This window comes from Rhinolophus sinicus, linkage group LG13 (genome assembly GCF_036562045.2).
Source record: "Rhinolophus sinicus isolate RSC01 linkage group LG13, ASM3656204v1, whole genome shotgun sequence".
NCBI classification, from domain to species: Eukaryota; Metazoa; Chordata; class Mammalia; order Chiroptera; family Rhinolophidae; genus Rhinolophus; species Rhinolophus sinicus.
The window spans coordinates 1,706,221-1,720,608 of record NC_133762.1 but is presented as its reverse complement, the minus strand read 5'-3'; the positions used below and the strand labels follow the sequence as shown (position 1 = coordinate 1,720,608).

The window sequence follows — 14,388 nt, the reverse complement described above, 5'->3', positions numbered from 1 at the left end:
TCCTCTGTGCCAAGCTCTGCCATCATCCTTAGGGTCAATGACCTGCTAGAGGCAGCCTGTTACTGTCCCCAGTCTCACGTGGTATACTGCCCCAAGAGTGTACTGGCTTTTCTCTCGTCCACTGGCTTGGATGTGGATCCTCCCAGCCCCTGAGGACTCTGATGTCACTGGGTCACCCAGCGACCCGCCCAGCCGGCCCTGCTCACAGCCCTGCGTCCCAGCATGTGCTCAGATCGATGATGACTCCCTCATATGCATTCCTTGGAAAAGCTGAACAAAATGAGTGAGAACTCCTACCGTCGTTCTCATCGAATCTGAGGTCCAGCACGTTGACTCCCCCAGGGAAGGAAGGGCAAGGGACAGCTTACCTTTTGTCACACTCATGCTAGCACCATGCCTTACTCATGGACGGAAGTGTGTGACAGGTTCAAGGCTGCCCCAGGAAACAGTGGCATGGATCTTGTTACCTGAGGATATGGGTATGTTTCTGACATGTGTCTGTGATTTGTCCACTTTGCCCAGGTTCAATGGCCATGCATGACTCACCAGGCATCACAGAGAGTCGTTCTTGTCCTTTCCTTGGAGGACCAGAGGTGCACCAGATTCCTGAGGAGAGTGTTGCCCTGTGTGTGAACCATGCCCATCAATCAGAGTGGTAAGCACTTCTCTGTCCTAAGCTCTGCCATTTTATTTCGGATAATAGACCTGCTAGAGGCAGCCTGTCACGTGTCCCCAGTGGCACGCAGGATTTTGCTCCAAAAGTGGACTGGCTGTTTTCTCACCCACTGGCTTGGATGTGGATCCTCCCGGCCTCTGAGAACTCTGAGGTCATTGGGTCACCCAGCGATCCGCCCAGCAGGCCCTGCTCACAGCCCTGCGTGCCAGCACGTGCTCGGATCGATGATGACTCCCTCATATGCATTCCTTGGAAAAGCTGAACAAAATGAGTGAGAACTCCCACCGTCGTTCTCATCGAATCTGAGGTCCAGCACGTTGACTCCCCCAGGGAAGGAGGGGTGAGGGACAGCTTCCCCTTGGTCACACTCATGCCAGCACCACCCAGGGCATCAGCACTGGAGATACCCCAGATACTGTCAGTATTATTAATGCATTAGGTGTGTCTGGCTGGATGGGCAGGCCTATTGTTAGGTCGACTAGCATGTCATAATCTCAGTTTGTGGTTATGTCGTGGGTCCTGTGAACACATGGATATGTCTGGGCCATGTTTTTCATTCGGACATACCCCAAGAGATCTGATTCTGGGAGCCAATGATTAGAACCTCACATGGTTTCTGATTAGAATCATAGGCCAGGCACGTGGTGAACCCATTCTTGCTTTTGGTCTTTCTGAGGAAATGTGACTGCAGTTGATAAGGGGCAGGGACAGAGGGTGACTGCTGTGGTGCTTGATTTGGCACCTCATCTGTTTCAACTCCTCCCATATGACCCCTGCAAGGTGGCCAACCATTGACTGTAGTAAGGACCTAACTCAAAATGAAGATGCTGAGCTGGCTCATTGCCAGGGCAAGAAGGGAAGGGTGAAGGATGGGATAGGTTGTCATGTGATTCCATGAGCAACCAGTGGACGGACTGCCTTGTATTGTTTCAGTAGAGCCATTGTGTTACGGCTATGTGTTTGGTACTTGGTGGGGTTGCCAGGAGGTACCTCTCAGGGAAGGCCTCAGGGTCTGTGAGAATGACATTCGATAACTGATGTTTGTTCCTTTGGAGTCTACGTGCAAGGTAGTCGCACTTTGTAGTTGTTTCCTAGTGTGTTGAAAAGGTTCATGCTCCCAAGACCACCTGCTAAGGAGCACTGCTTCAGATTTCTTAGGTGAACATTCTCCTTGACCCTTAGGTCTGTGCTCAGTGCTTCCAAGGTCAAAGTGTTACTATACAAGAGTTTTATTCTCCTGGTTCTTGCAGCTCACATTTTCCTCAGAGGTGCTTGGATTTATTACTGGAAGGGTTTGGACATGGCAGGGACATTTAGTGCTGTGATCCCAGGGGAACTTCCGTGGACAGGTATCTATCTACCTTGGAAACCCTCCACATTTCCTGTGTGTGTCACGTGTTCTCTTGACATTCTTCCTTTTGTGTTTGTGGATGAAGTATTGGATCTGTTCACACAAAGTGGAAGTCCTTTCTGTCTCTTTCTGATGTCCACCACCATCCAAGTGGGCATAGCTTTCTGGGTTCCCTGGTGGAGGCTCCATGCTAACCTGTTGAGGATGTTACCTTGGGTGAGGAAGCCTAGTGCCTGAACATTTTCTCAGAGGTCAGGGCCTTAAATGTCATTTGCTTGGAAATGCCTGGATCCTGGATGGGAATGGGCCCAGTTTCCGTCGGGTGTTAGGTTTACCATGGTGGGTGATCCACCATTTTCTTTCAGTTTTTCTGGTGCCTAGTGAAGGCATTTAGATGACTTAGCATGAGCAGTCACCTTGCCTGAACTCGTTTTGCAACTGACAATTCAGACAGGTTGCTGCTGCCCTGGAGCCAGTGTCCCAGTGGAGCCAACCTCTATGTTGGGGATTTCATTGTTCAGTTGGTTGTAAATTTTCTATCACATGTGCAATTCAGCTGTGACAACTTGCAGGGACAGAATGCACAGGTGGACGTCACATTCTCAGGCAGGGAGATGGTTACGTCGCCTAGGCCGTGTGCTTGTCCAGAAGGAGAAGCTGTGAGAGATGATGGTCATGGACTGTCTCAGAGCCTCTAGCGTCCTCGTTCACATCCTGTTTGGAGGCTGTGCTGTTCTGCCACTGGGAGGCGGGGAATGAAGTTAGGGTTTGAGCTGAAGGCCTGCCCGTTCAGGACCTCCTGCCCCACACAGACACACGTGCACATTCCTGCACAACCTCCTGCCCTCATGCCGTCACACATGCCTGTAGTCACTGGTAAGGGGTAGAGGGACATGGAAGACATGCATTCTGACCCAGGGGAGGTTGGCATGGCTCTTGCTACCTGAGGACCTGGGGACGTTTCTAACATGTGTCTGTGATTTGTCCACATTGACCAGGTGGAGTGGCTGTACATGGTTCACCAGGGACCACAGAGAGGCGACCTTCCCCTTTCCTTTGAGGAGCTGGGAGGCATGGGATTTCTGAGAGAAGTGTGGACGTGGGTGTGCACTGTGGCCGTGGATGACTCAGGAAGGTAAGCATTCCTCTGTCCCAAGCTGCCATCATCCTTAGGATAATTGACCTGCTAGAGGCAGCCTGTCACTGTCACCAGTAGCACATAGGGTTCTGCTCCAAGAGTAGACTTGCTGTCCCTCTTGCTCAATGGCTTGGATGTGGATGCTCCAGGCCTCTGAGGACTCTGAGGTTATTGGGTCACCCGTGACCCGCCCAGGCGGCCCTGCCCACAGCCCTGTGTCCCAGCACGTGCTCGGATCGATGATGACTCCTCATATGCATTCCTTGGAAAAGCTGAACAAAATGAGTGAGAACTCCTACCGTCGTTCTCATCGAATCTGAGGTCCAGCACGTTGACTCCCAGGGAAGGTGGGGAGAGGGACAGGTTCTCCTTGGTCACACTCATGTCAGCTCCACACAGTCCTCAGCGACAGAGTGTGTGACAGTCAGATGCAAAACCTCTTCCATGGGAAAGTTTGAGTTGATTCGCTTTATGTGGGTTTGGGGACATTTCTCTAAAAAGCATTTGGTTTCTCCCCCCCCCCCCCCATTCTCAGGTCAAGTGCATTGCAAGGTTCTTCCTCAGCCAAGAACAGAAGGACTTTCTCTCCTCGGATGACCGGGAGTTCCCAGGAGTCCCAGAAGAAGTGTGGTCCTGTGTGAGAACCATGCTTGGGATCACATAGGAAGGTAAGGCTTCCTGTGGTCTGAGTGCCCCCGTCAGCTTCCAGTTTCCATGGCGCTGCTAGAGGGGGCTCATGTATGTGTCCTGAATGGCTCATGAGTTCTCCTCGAGCAGAACAACTGTTCCCGCTGCTTAGTGGCTTGGATGGTAATGTTCCAGACCACAGAGGACTCTGAGGTCACTGGGTCACCCAGCGACCCGCCCAGCCGGCCCTGCCCACAGCCCTACATCCCAGCACGTGCTCGGATCGATGATGACTCCCTCATATGCATTCCTTGGAAAAGCTGAACAAAATGAGTGAGAACTCCCACCGTCGTTCTCATCGAATCTGAGGTCCAGCCCGTTGACTCCCCCAGGGGCAGCTTCCCCTTCTTCACACTCATGCCAGCACCACCTATTCCTTGGGACAGAGTGTGACAATCCGATGCAAGGCCTCCTCCAGGGAAAGGTTGCCATGGTAGTTCTTACCCGAGGACTTGGGGACCTTTCTCAAATGTGCACGTGTGTTTTTTTTGTGTACTTCTCAGGTAGAGCTCCAGTGAACAAATTCCAGGAGGCATGTTGTCTAATATCTGTGGAACTCCCTAATGTGAGTGTACCCTTGAGTCACGTGGTGTGGTGTCCGTGGGATGTTGCTGGAGCCCTTGTGTTGGTAAGCAGCACTTCTTTGCAAAACCAGCAGGTGTTTCTCTGTGCAATAACCTGTATCTTCTTGGCATCCTCAGGTCACGCTGAGCTCCATTACCAGACAGTGTTGGCTTCTGCCTGCCCTGTGGCTGGGCTGTGGATAACCTAATGTGCTGACATGCCTGAGCTCATTGCCTGTTCCTGACTGGAGCCTGCAGCTTTCAACAGCCAGTGTCTGAATATGTGCTGGGATGGATGATGATTCCCAGATATGCTCTCCTTGAAAATCTGAACTAAATGTGTAAGGTTTCCCCGCCACCACCTTTTTAAATTGTCAAGTGGTTAAATTTACAAGTTTTGGTTTTCAAGGTAGATTTCACTGACTAATGTTTTTCAGCCAGTTTCATATATAATTAAAGAGCGATACAATTGTAATGAGTAATGCCAAGGGGGACCTTAGGGGAATGTTTGACACCATTGTTTATAGAAATGACTTTCCATATTCATCTGTTTTAAGTAATGAGTATAATTTTGTTGTCATTAGGTTGTCTGGTGTATATCTGTGGTTAATGCCTTGTAACCTCTTAATAGTAACATTCAATGAGGAAAATTTTCTTTGTCAGCTTCCTAACTTCCATGCCTTGGAGGTTGGAAATGATATTAAAATTGTCTGAAATTTTTTCCACTGCACATTAGAAGTGTTGATTTTGTCACTTGTACAAATTTCCTTCCCTGGAAATGATCAGAAAATGTATTTCCAGAGGTAACATTACAATTAATTATAAGTTTATTTTTCATGAATCATTTTTACTTTTTTTTAAAGTTTATTGGGATGACATTGGTTAGTAAAGTTACATAGATTTCAGGTGTCCAATTCTGTAATACATCATCTATATATCACATTGTGTGCTCACCACCCAGAGACAGTTCTCCTTCCATCACCATATATTTGATCCTTTTTAACCTCTTCTGTCACCCCCCTCAACCCTTACCCTCTGGTTACCACTAAACTATTGTCTGTGTCTATGAGTTTTTGTTTCTTCATTTGTTTGTCTTGTTCCTTTGTTGTTTTCAGTTTTATATCACACATATCAATTAAATTATATGGTTCTCAACTTTTTCTGTCTGACTTAGTTTGCTTAGCATAATAATCTCAAGATCCATCCATGTTGTCGCAAATGACAGTATTTCATCTTTTCTTATGGCAGAATAGTATTCCACAGTGTATATATACTACATCGTCTTTATCCAATCATCTATTGAAGGATACTTTGGCTGTTTCCATGTCTTGGCTACTGTAAATAAATCTGCAGTGAACATTGGAGCACATATATCTTTTTTTTTTTTTTTATTAGTTTCAGGTGTACGAAACAATGCACTAGTTAGACATTTTACCCCTGACGAAGTGATAACCCTTCTCCCCCAATCTATTGCCCCTCTGACATCGTATATATCTATTACAATTCCATTGACTCTATTCCCCATGTTGCACTCCATATCCCGTGATTATATATATTAAATTATAGTTGACGTACAACATTATTCAGCTTCAGCTGTACAGGGTAGTGTCAAGCATCTACACCGTCCATGCAGTGGTCTCCCTAATAAGACATGTGCCCATCTGACACCCTCCAAAATCTTGACAACATTATTGATTATATTCCCCAAACTGTCTTTCATGTCCCTATGACAATATTGTAGTTACCAATTTGCGGAGCACATATATCTTTAGAGATAAAAGTTTTCAGATTTTTTGGGTAGATAGCTAGGAGATGGATTGCTGGGTCATATTGTAATTCTATTCTTAATTTTTTGAGGAGGTTATTCATTTTTATTTTTTAAGTAATCAAGAATGCAGTCGGTTTTACAAAACCTGTATAAATCCAAGCAATGGGAGGTATTGATAATGTGGTGAGTCACCTGAGGCTTCTGTCTCATTTATTTCTAAGAATTTTGCACTTCTGTTTTTTTGAATAATAATATTGGAATGATCATGGGATAATAAATTACTATATTTTATGTGCAAGTTCATGATGAATGATCCAGTGTTTTCCATGGTTGACAAATGGACAGGTATATTTCTCATGTTTCTGTATGTTTACTCTATTTCCCCAGGTTGGTGTAAACCAAGACATATTTAAAAAAAATCATTCCTTCCTTATGAGATGTGACAAGAGAGACGTATTGGGAGTAATTCTACTGTCTCATCCTCAGGAGTCAGCAGGAATTCTAACACCAGTAAGCATTTTGTCCTGAAGATCCTGACACTCATCTTCGCACATTGTAACACTCCCTTGACGGTGAGACTCTGGCTGTGCTATCAACCATGGGACATATCACTGACTCTAATCACTGGTTTTCATGATTAATGTGGGTAGTGTGTCCTGGGGTGATGGAATCCTGAGTGCTCAGTGTCTGCCACATATCTCAGGATCAGGGTTCCTTTCACAAATGTGCCTCGATCGATGATGACTTCAAAAATAGATGTCATTGGAATCTGAACAAAATGAGTGACAGAATCACTTCTGTGAGCTGAGGTCCCACTTGGGACCACACTAGGCAAAAATGTGAGATGGGGTCAGTGTTGCCTAACACCAACAGGGATCATTGAATGTTCTCCTGATGGCACGCATTGTGGCCAATGGGCTGTACAGAGTCTAGTATAAACGTCCAATCTAGGAAGGACACAGCAACTCTTTGAGCACTTGGCTGGCAGTTTCCATACACTCATAGTAACCAGACTCTGGGGAACCAGCATATGAGTGCAGAGAACAGTGACAAATGGGCATGCCTACCCTTGAGCCACTCACACGTTTTTCAGTTGCCAGTATCTTCAAAATAGAAGTCTATTGAGGTCATTTAGATGGTCAAAGCAAAAGATATGAGTGGTCAAAGCAAAAGATATGAGTGTTTACTGATATATCTCTTAAGTAAAAGAAACATGGTGTTGATAAGTAGTTTCTACCTGTCAAAATGTCTTAAAGGACATTTTAATTGTCTTGCTGACCAAATCACAAAAACTGGAACACATTTTCCCCCGTTACGCCCCGCCTAGAAAAAAAATTTTCCTGTCACTCGAGAAAATTTTCTCTATATTTGATGATGGATTAAATTAGATACTCCATGAAACATTTTTACCATGAAATAATTAAATTTCCAATACTTGGAATTTTATGTGGATATCATTGGCTAATATTCATATCCCTTCAATGGGTGTATGTTTAAAGAGAAGTTATAATTTTAGTGAGTAATGGTCAGGGGGCCTTTTTGATCAACTTTGAGACCGAACTCTTAGAAAAATTGATTTTCTGTACTACCCTTTTCCAAGGCACAAGCATACTTTTTCTAGTTATATATATAGACAGTCAAATGAATATCTATGGTTAATTCCTTATTACCTCTTGTTAATAAGCATTCAACTGAGAAGGTTTTGTTTCACAACTTCCTTAATTTCCTCTGTACTTTGTAGAATGGGAGTGATTTGGGTATTACATGGAATACTCATCACTGTAGGAAAAAAGTGCCGATTTTGTCACTTTTACCTCTTTCCTTTTCTGGGATGGAACAAAGCAATGCACTCCAAAGGAAATAACCAAATTTAAATAAATTAACTTTTATGGCTTATTTTTGTTATACTTTTCAGTAATTTTTGTAATTGGTTTTGCAAAGTATCTGTTAATCCAAACAGTGTGAGCTACTAATTATCTGGTGAGTCATCTAATATTTTGTCTTCTTTATTTCCAAGATTTTTGTGCTTTCTCCCTTTAAATAACTTCAGAAACATGCTAGTCAAGTAATATGTGTGTATTTGGTATGGAAGTACATCATAAACCCTCCTGTCTTGTGCACCTTTGACAAATGGACATGGATATATCTCATCTTTCCATATATTTACTCTATTTCCACAGATTTACATGGACCAATAACTGGGTTTCATATGAGAGAGTTTATTCCTTTTTCTTGAAAGGTGACATGAAGGAAAGTATTGGAAGCCATTCTAGCATATCATCCTCAAGAACCAGTAGGAATTCTAACACCAGTAAGTATTTTGGCCTCAAAATATTGACACTCATCTTAGGACATTGTAACACTCATGTGACAATGAAACCCTGGCTGGGTTAGTCTCGTGAGGCTGAGTCATTGACTGTGGTAGCTGGTCTTCATGATTGAATATGTGGGTCACAATATCTGTGGGTGATGGAATCTTGAGTGCACAGTGTCTGCCACATATCTGAGGATCAAGGTCCCTTTTCCAAATGTGCCTGGATTGATGATGACTTCAGAAATGGATGTCGTTGGAATCTGAACAAAATGAATGACAGAATCACTTCTGTGAGCTGAGGTCTGGCTTGGGGATCATGCTAGGCAAGAAATATGGAGGACTTTCAGTTGGTCAGGTAGTAGTACCAGCCAGGACTGGGCTATCTGAAAGCTAACCTGATTATATAGGTTAAGGAAAATGAATTATACAGACATCTGTGAATAGCTGATTTGAGGATGACATGGCAACTCTTTGAGTGCTTGGCTGGAAAAATCCATACACTCATAGTAACCAGACTCTGGGGGACCAGTAAACGAGTAGTGAATTGAACAAGATATATTTTTGTCTACCCTTGAGCCACTCACACAGTTTCTTTAGATGCTATAACCTTATGAGTGAGCAGCAGTCTATTGAGGTCAGTTAGACAGTTCAAAAGATATTATGAGTCTTCCCTTGCCAGTTATTTTTTAGGTAAAGGAAATATTTGGAAATTGAAGAGTGGTTTCTATTTCTAGAACTGTCTAAGGTGTATTTTAAGTTGCTTATTAACATAGTCATAAGAATTTGTATTTTTATTTCCATGTCACCCAAAGAGAAAATTTCTAGACATTTGAGTGATGGATCCAAGTATATTATGCATTCAATATTTTAAATTGTGAAATTATTGCATTTCCAATGATTGGAATTTTATTGGTTAATATTCATACGTTTTTAGTCTGTTTCATACATGTTTTAAGGGAGAGCTTAGTTTTAATGAGTGACACTGAGGTTCCTTTGCAAAAACTTAGGCCAGGTCTCAGAATAGATGACTTAACTGCTCTCCTCTGTTCCGTGGAACAAGTATATAGTTTTTCTTGTCATATAGGTGGTCAGTGGATCTATATAATTAATTCCTTATAAACTCTAATTAATAAACATTCCATTTGGAAGGTTTTCTTTCTTAACTCACTTTGATTTCCCCTGTGGTTTGTAGGTTGGAAGTAATATTGGAATTTCCCGGGGTTCTTCCTGCCTCACCAAAGAAGAGCTGTGTTTTGTCATGTCTCCTGGCTCCTTTACCTGAGAAGAAACACAGTGATGTACTGTCAAGGTGACATCTCATTTTTTATGCATTTTTTCCTGGGTTCTTTTATTAAATTTTAAATAATCAATAATTTAATTGATGTTGTATAAAGCCTGTCAATTCAAACTATGAGGTCTTAACAATCTGGTGATTCTGTGAGACTTCAGTTGTTCATTTCCAGAATTTTTGCAGTTTTCTAGTCTTCCTGCTGATGCTTCCTATAGAAATCAGGTATGGAGATGATGGCCAGGCCGTTCCTCCCAGTGTGGCAGAGAGAAATGTGTTTCTCCTGAGGGGTGTGCTTGCCCAAATGCCACCGCATCCTCGGCAGAATGACTTGATGATGGGATGAGTGACAGGGTTCGGCGTCCACCTCTTCTTCTCTGCCCACTCCTACCCCCTGCCAGGTCACATATCCATACTTCTCACACCGGTGTGAGTTCTGCCTGCCTCTCTGTAACCACACTGTTTAGACTCAAATGGGGCATAATCATGTGTATTCTCTGCAAATTCCCAGGTTAAGTGCTGTGGGGGACTTGTAGGCGATTGCTTTTTACTCTCCCATCTTGGCTTTCTGTCATTTCCTTATCTCAAGCCTATCAGGTCGTCTTTGAGAATGAAAAATTCTGAGGTTGACTTTATAGAAATATATGTGCGTGGCTGTGGTTGGATTGCTCACCAGGCCAACACTTTTCTGGAAATTTAAGCAAACTAAGATAGTCTGGTGCACATTTAATTTGTCTAGCAGAAAATATCGGACTGTATTTTCTGATGGAGGCCAGAGAACAACGTGATTTATATCATTGTAGTAACATCAGAAACATCCTAGAAAAGCAATCTATTAGCTTATTTAATAAGAAGGTACATTATTGAACCCTCCATTCTTGTTCTTACCAGATGTGTGGTCACATTTACTTTTCATCTTCCCACATTTCTCCTCTATTCCCACAGGTTGACAAGGACACAGCTCAGGTTTTATATGAAAAGGCTTACTCCTTACCCTTGAGATATGGCATGAAGGAAAGATCCATCCTCAAGAGCCAGTGGGAATTCTCAAGTCAGTATGCATTTGTCCCTAAAATACTGACATTCCTTTTCAAGATGCTGTAATACTCTAATTACCATATGACACCGTGTATAATAGCTATGGAACATGCATCATTGATGTGGGGCTGGTCTCCATCACTGAACAGGGCAGATAAGTATGTCCTGGAGCGATAAACTCTGGAGTGTTTCTTTCACTTTCTGAGCCAAATAGTATCCTGTTTTAGAAACTTGTGTGTATCAGTAATACTTATAATAATTAATCTTGTCAAAAAATCTGAACAAAATGAGTTACACAGTCTCGTCTTTGAAACTGAGGTCCAGCACAGATACCCATCCTAAGCACAGGTCCGCCCAGGAGGAGAGCAGTGTTTTCATTTGTGTGGTACCAGCAAGGACTGTCAAATTGGAAAGTTAAGCTGCTTTCATGTGTTAGAGGAACTGAATTGTACAGTGGTCTATACATACCCAATTTAAGGGTGAGATTGCAACTCTGTGAGTGCTTAACTGGCAGCATGAATATACTTTTAGTAAACAGACCCTGGGGAACTAGTATATGAGTACTGAAAAGTTAGAAATGCTTGTGCCTACACTTGGGCCCTTCACATATTTGTCTGAGCTGCTGGAATCTTCTGAGTGGTGATCGGTCTCTTGAGGGCTATTAGATGGTCAAAATGCAAAGAGATTATGGATTTTTATTGTTCTCTGTTAAGTGTGTTAAGTATATGGTAATTGTAAACTAGTTACTGTACATGGAATCTTCACAATATTTTTTCACAATATGTTTTTATTTTTCAATTACAGTTGACATACAATATTATATTAGTTTCAGGTGTACAGCATAGTGATTAGACATTTAAATAGCCAAGATATGGAAGCAGCCCAAGTATCCATCAATAGATGAATAGATAAAGAAAATGTGGTACATATATACAAGGTGTGATCCAAAAGTACAGTGAATGTTTAAATTAAAAAATATATGTATTATGATAAAAGACACATTGCCATTAATCCCCCTCAAAATGCACCCCTTGCTTAGAATACACTTATCCCATTGTTCTTGCCACTTTCTGAAGCAGTTCTGGAAGTCCTCTTTCATGAGTGTCTTCATCTTTCATCATGACAACACTCCGTGTCACACATCGTTTCTGGTATACGGCAATTTCAGTCAAATAAAAACATTACAGTGTGTCCTCATCCACCTTTTTCATTGGATCTGGCACCGTGAGACTTCTGGCTCTTCCCCAAAGTCAAAATGATTCAGGACATGTAGGCAGCCACAACAGCACAATTGAAGACACTCACGAAAGAGGACTTCCAGAACTGCTTCAGAAAGTGGCAGGAATGATGGGATAAGTGTGTTTGAAGTGAGGGGGAGTATTTTGAGGGGATTAATGACAATATATCTTTTTCTGTAATAACTTTTTTTATGTAAACATTCACCATATTTTTTTTATCACACCTCATACAATGGAATATTACTGGACCATAAAAAAGAATGAAATATTGCCATCTACAACAGTATGGATGGTCCTACATGGTATTGTGCTGAGTGAAATAAGTCAGACAGAGAAAGACAAAGACAGAGAAATAAGATTTCACAATATATTTTAATTTTTTTGCCAATCAGTCTCCAGGATTGAATTATTGCTTCTTTGTTCTGTTTTGTTTTGTTCATGAATTGAGTGAACAACCTCATATACACATGAGTATTGGCTTCAACTACATACTGCTTTAAACATATTTAGATGTAAAATAATTAAATTCCCATATTTTTATGTGAATTTCCTTGGCCATTTTTATATAACCTCAGTGGATTTACAATGTGTTTGAAAGAGAGATCCTTGGTATAATGAATTAAGTTATGGTGGGTATGCTGAGGACATTTCGAGAGCAATGTTTTCGAAAACAATATTTCTACTTGTCTCTTGTTGGAGACAACCTCTACTCTGCCTATGGAGTAGATCTTTACTCAATAAACTACTTTCATTTTGCAAAAAAATAATAAAATACACACACACACACACAAATAATAAAATACACACACACACACAATGCTAAAAAATATATATATACATTTTAAGAAAGGAAAACTGTATTAAATTGTAATACTCAATATATACCGATAACAAAAGATGAATACAAGTCACGTTTGACTTCTGCAATTACAAGAGGTGCTGAAAGTGGTTACCATCAGCGTCCAGACACTTCTGATTATGGAGAACTACTGAGTGAGCAACGCTGACCAAAGTGTCCACTTGTATGCATTTATTTGGTACCCCCGTTGTGTATAACTAAACTAACATGTTCCAAGGACTGAGCATTTATTTTTCCTGTCATATAGATGCTCCAGTGAGTAACTCTGCTTGATTCCTTATAACACCTTGTTACTAAATACTCTAAAAGGAAAGTTTCATTTCTCAACTCCCTAATTTCCCCGTGCTTTGTAAATTGGAAGTGATGTTGAAAGGAACATTTTGCTGCTTGAAATTCTCAACTCCACCCCCACCACCAAAATGCTGTTTTTGTCACTTTCCCCAGGTCCTTTCTCAGTGAAAAATCAAAACAATGCACTCCAGAGGTAATACCCAATTTTAATAAATGTGTATACCTAGGTTATTTTATTATTTTATTAAGTAATTTAGAATGTGAGTACTTTTGTAACATGTCCGTTGATCCAAACAGTGTGAGGCATTAATAATCTGCTGAATCATCCAAGGCACTTTTTCCCCCTGGATATTTGCATCCCAGTAGAGTAATAAATTAGTATGTATTACATGCAGGTACATAGTGAACCGTCCTGTCCTATGTATGGTTGACAAATGGACTCATCTTACTTTACATCTGGTCACATATTTATTCTCTTCCCACAGGTTGACGTGACCAAACTGGGTTTTATCTGAAGGAGTTTATTTCTTCTCCTTGAGATGTGACATGAAGCAAAGTATTGGGAATAATTCTACCCCCTTTCTCAAGGGCCTGTGTGAATTTTTAACAAAGGTAAGCCTTTTGTCCTGAGAATACTGACATTCTCCCCAGTGACAGTGAGAGCCTGTCTCTGCTTGTCAGCTGTGGGGCTGGGTCACTGATTATGTTTGCTGGTCTCCATGATTTACCACTGTGGTGGTGTCCAGTGGTGAGGAAATCTTTAGTGTCTGTCACCTATCTCAGGCTCATAGTCACTTTTATAAAAATTCTTGGAACAGTGATGGCTTCAATAATTTGTCCGGTGGAAAATCTGGAGAAAATGAGTGACAGAGTCACTTCTTTGAAATTGAGTTCAGGACATACCGTCTTTCCCCAAACATAAGACCTAGCTGGACAATCAGCTCTAATGCATCTTTTGGAGCAAAAATTAATATAAGACCCCGTCTTATTTTACTATGTAATATTAATATAAGACCCAGTTGTATATTCTATTCTATTTATTATATTATTATATTATATAAGACCCGGTCTTATTTTGCTATATAATATAAGACCGGGTCTTATATAAGATAATATAATAATATAATAAATATGATATAATATAAAACTGGGTCTTATATTAATTTTTGCTCCAAAA

General features: G+C 41.7%; 1 long non-coding RNA gene, 4 other non-coding genes and 3 pseudogenes across 5 annotated transcripts in view; all 8 read left to right on the top strand.

Annotated features, from left to right (window-relative positions):
* Positions 1-14,388, top strand: part of LOC109459061 (uncharacterized) — a 160,489-nt gene that overhangs the window by 77,510 nt on the left and 68,591 nt on the right. Inside the window, exons 13-21 of the long non-coding RNA XR_012491308.1 lie at positions 523-655; positions 3,026-3,162; positions 3,701-3,833; positions 4,356-4,480; positions 6,571-6,693; positions 8,364-8,494; positions 9,690-9,806; positions 10,731-10,836; positions 13,697-13,823. This is a non-coding gene — a long non-coding RNA (uncharacterized LOC109459061). The remainder of the gene's footprint in view (positions 1-522; positions 656-3,025; positions 3,163-3,700; positions 3,834-4,355; positions 4,481-6,570; positions 6,694-8,363; positions 8,495-9,689; positions 9,807-10,730; positions 10,837-13,696; positions 13,824-14,388) is intronic.
* Positions 231-323, top strand: LOC141568362 (small nucleolar RNA SNORD116). Its single transcript, XR_012491509.1, has one exon. It is a non-coding gene; the product is annotated as a small nucleolar RNA SNORD116 (small nucleolar RNA).
* On the top strand, positions 895-987 carry LOC141568354 (small nucleolar RNA SNORD116). The gene has a single exon (XR_012491503.1). It is a non-coding gene; the product is annotated as a small nucleolar RNA SNORD116 (small nucleolar RNA).
* LOC141568364 (small nucleolar RNA SNORD116) lies at positions 3,399-3,490 on the top strand. Its single transcript, XR_012491511.1, has one exon. It is a non-coding gene; the product is annotated as a small nucleolar RNA SNORD116 (small nucleolar RNA).
* Positions 4,073-4,165, top strand: LOC141568353 (small nucleolar RNA SNORD116). Its single transcript, XR_012491502.1, has one exon. It is a non-coding gene; the product is annotated as a small nucleolar RNA SNORD116 (small nucleolar RNA).
* On the top strand, positions 4,705-4,792 carry LOC141568370 (small nucleolar RNA SNORD116; annotated as a pseudogene).
* LOC141568368 (small nucleolar RNA SNORD116) lies at positions 6,915-6,996 on the top strand (annotated as a pseudogene).
* Positions 8,720-8,801, top strand: LOC141568369 (small nucleolar RNA SNORD116; annotated as a pseudogene).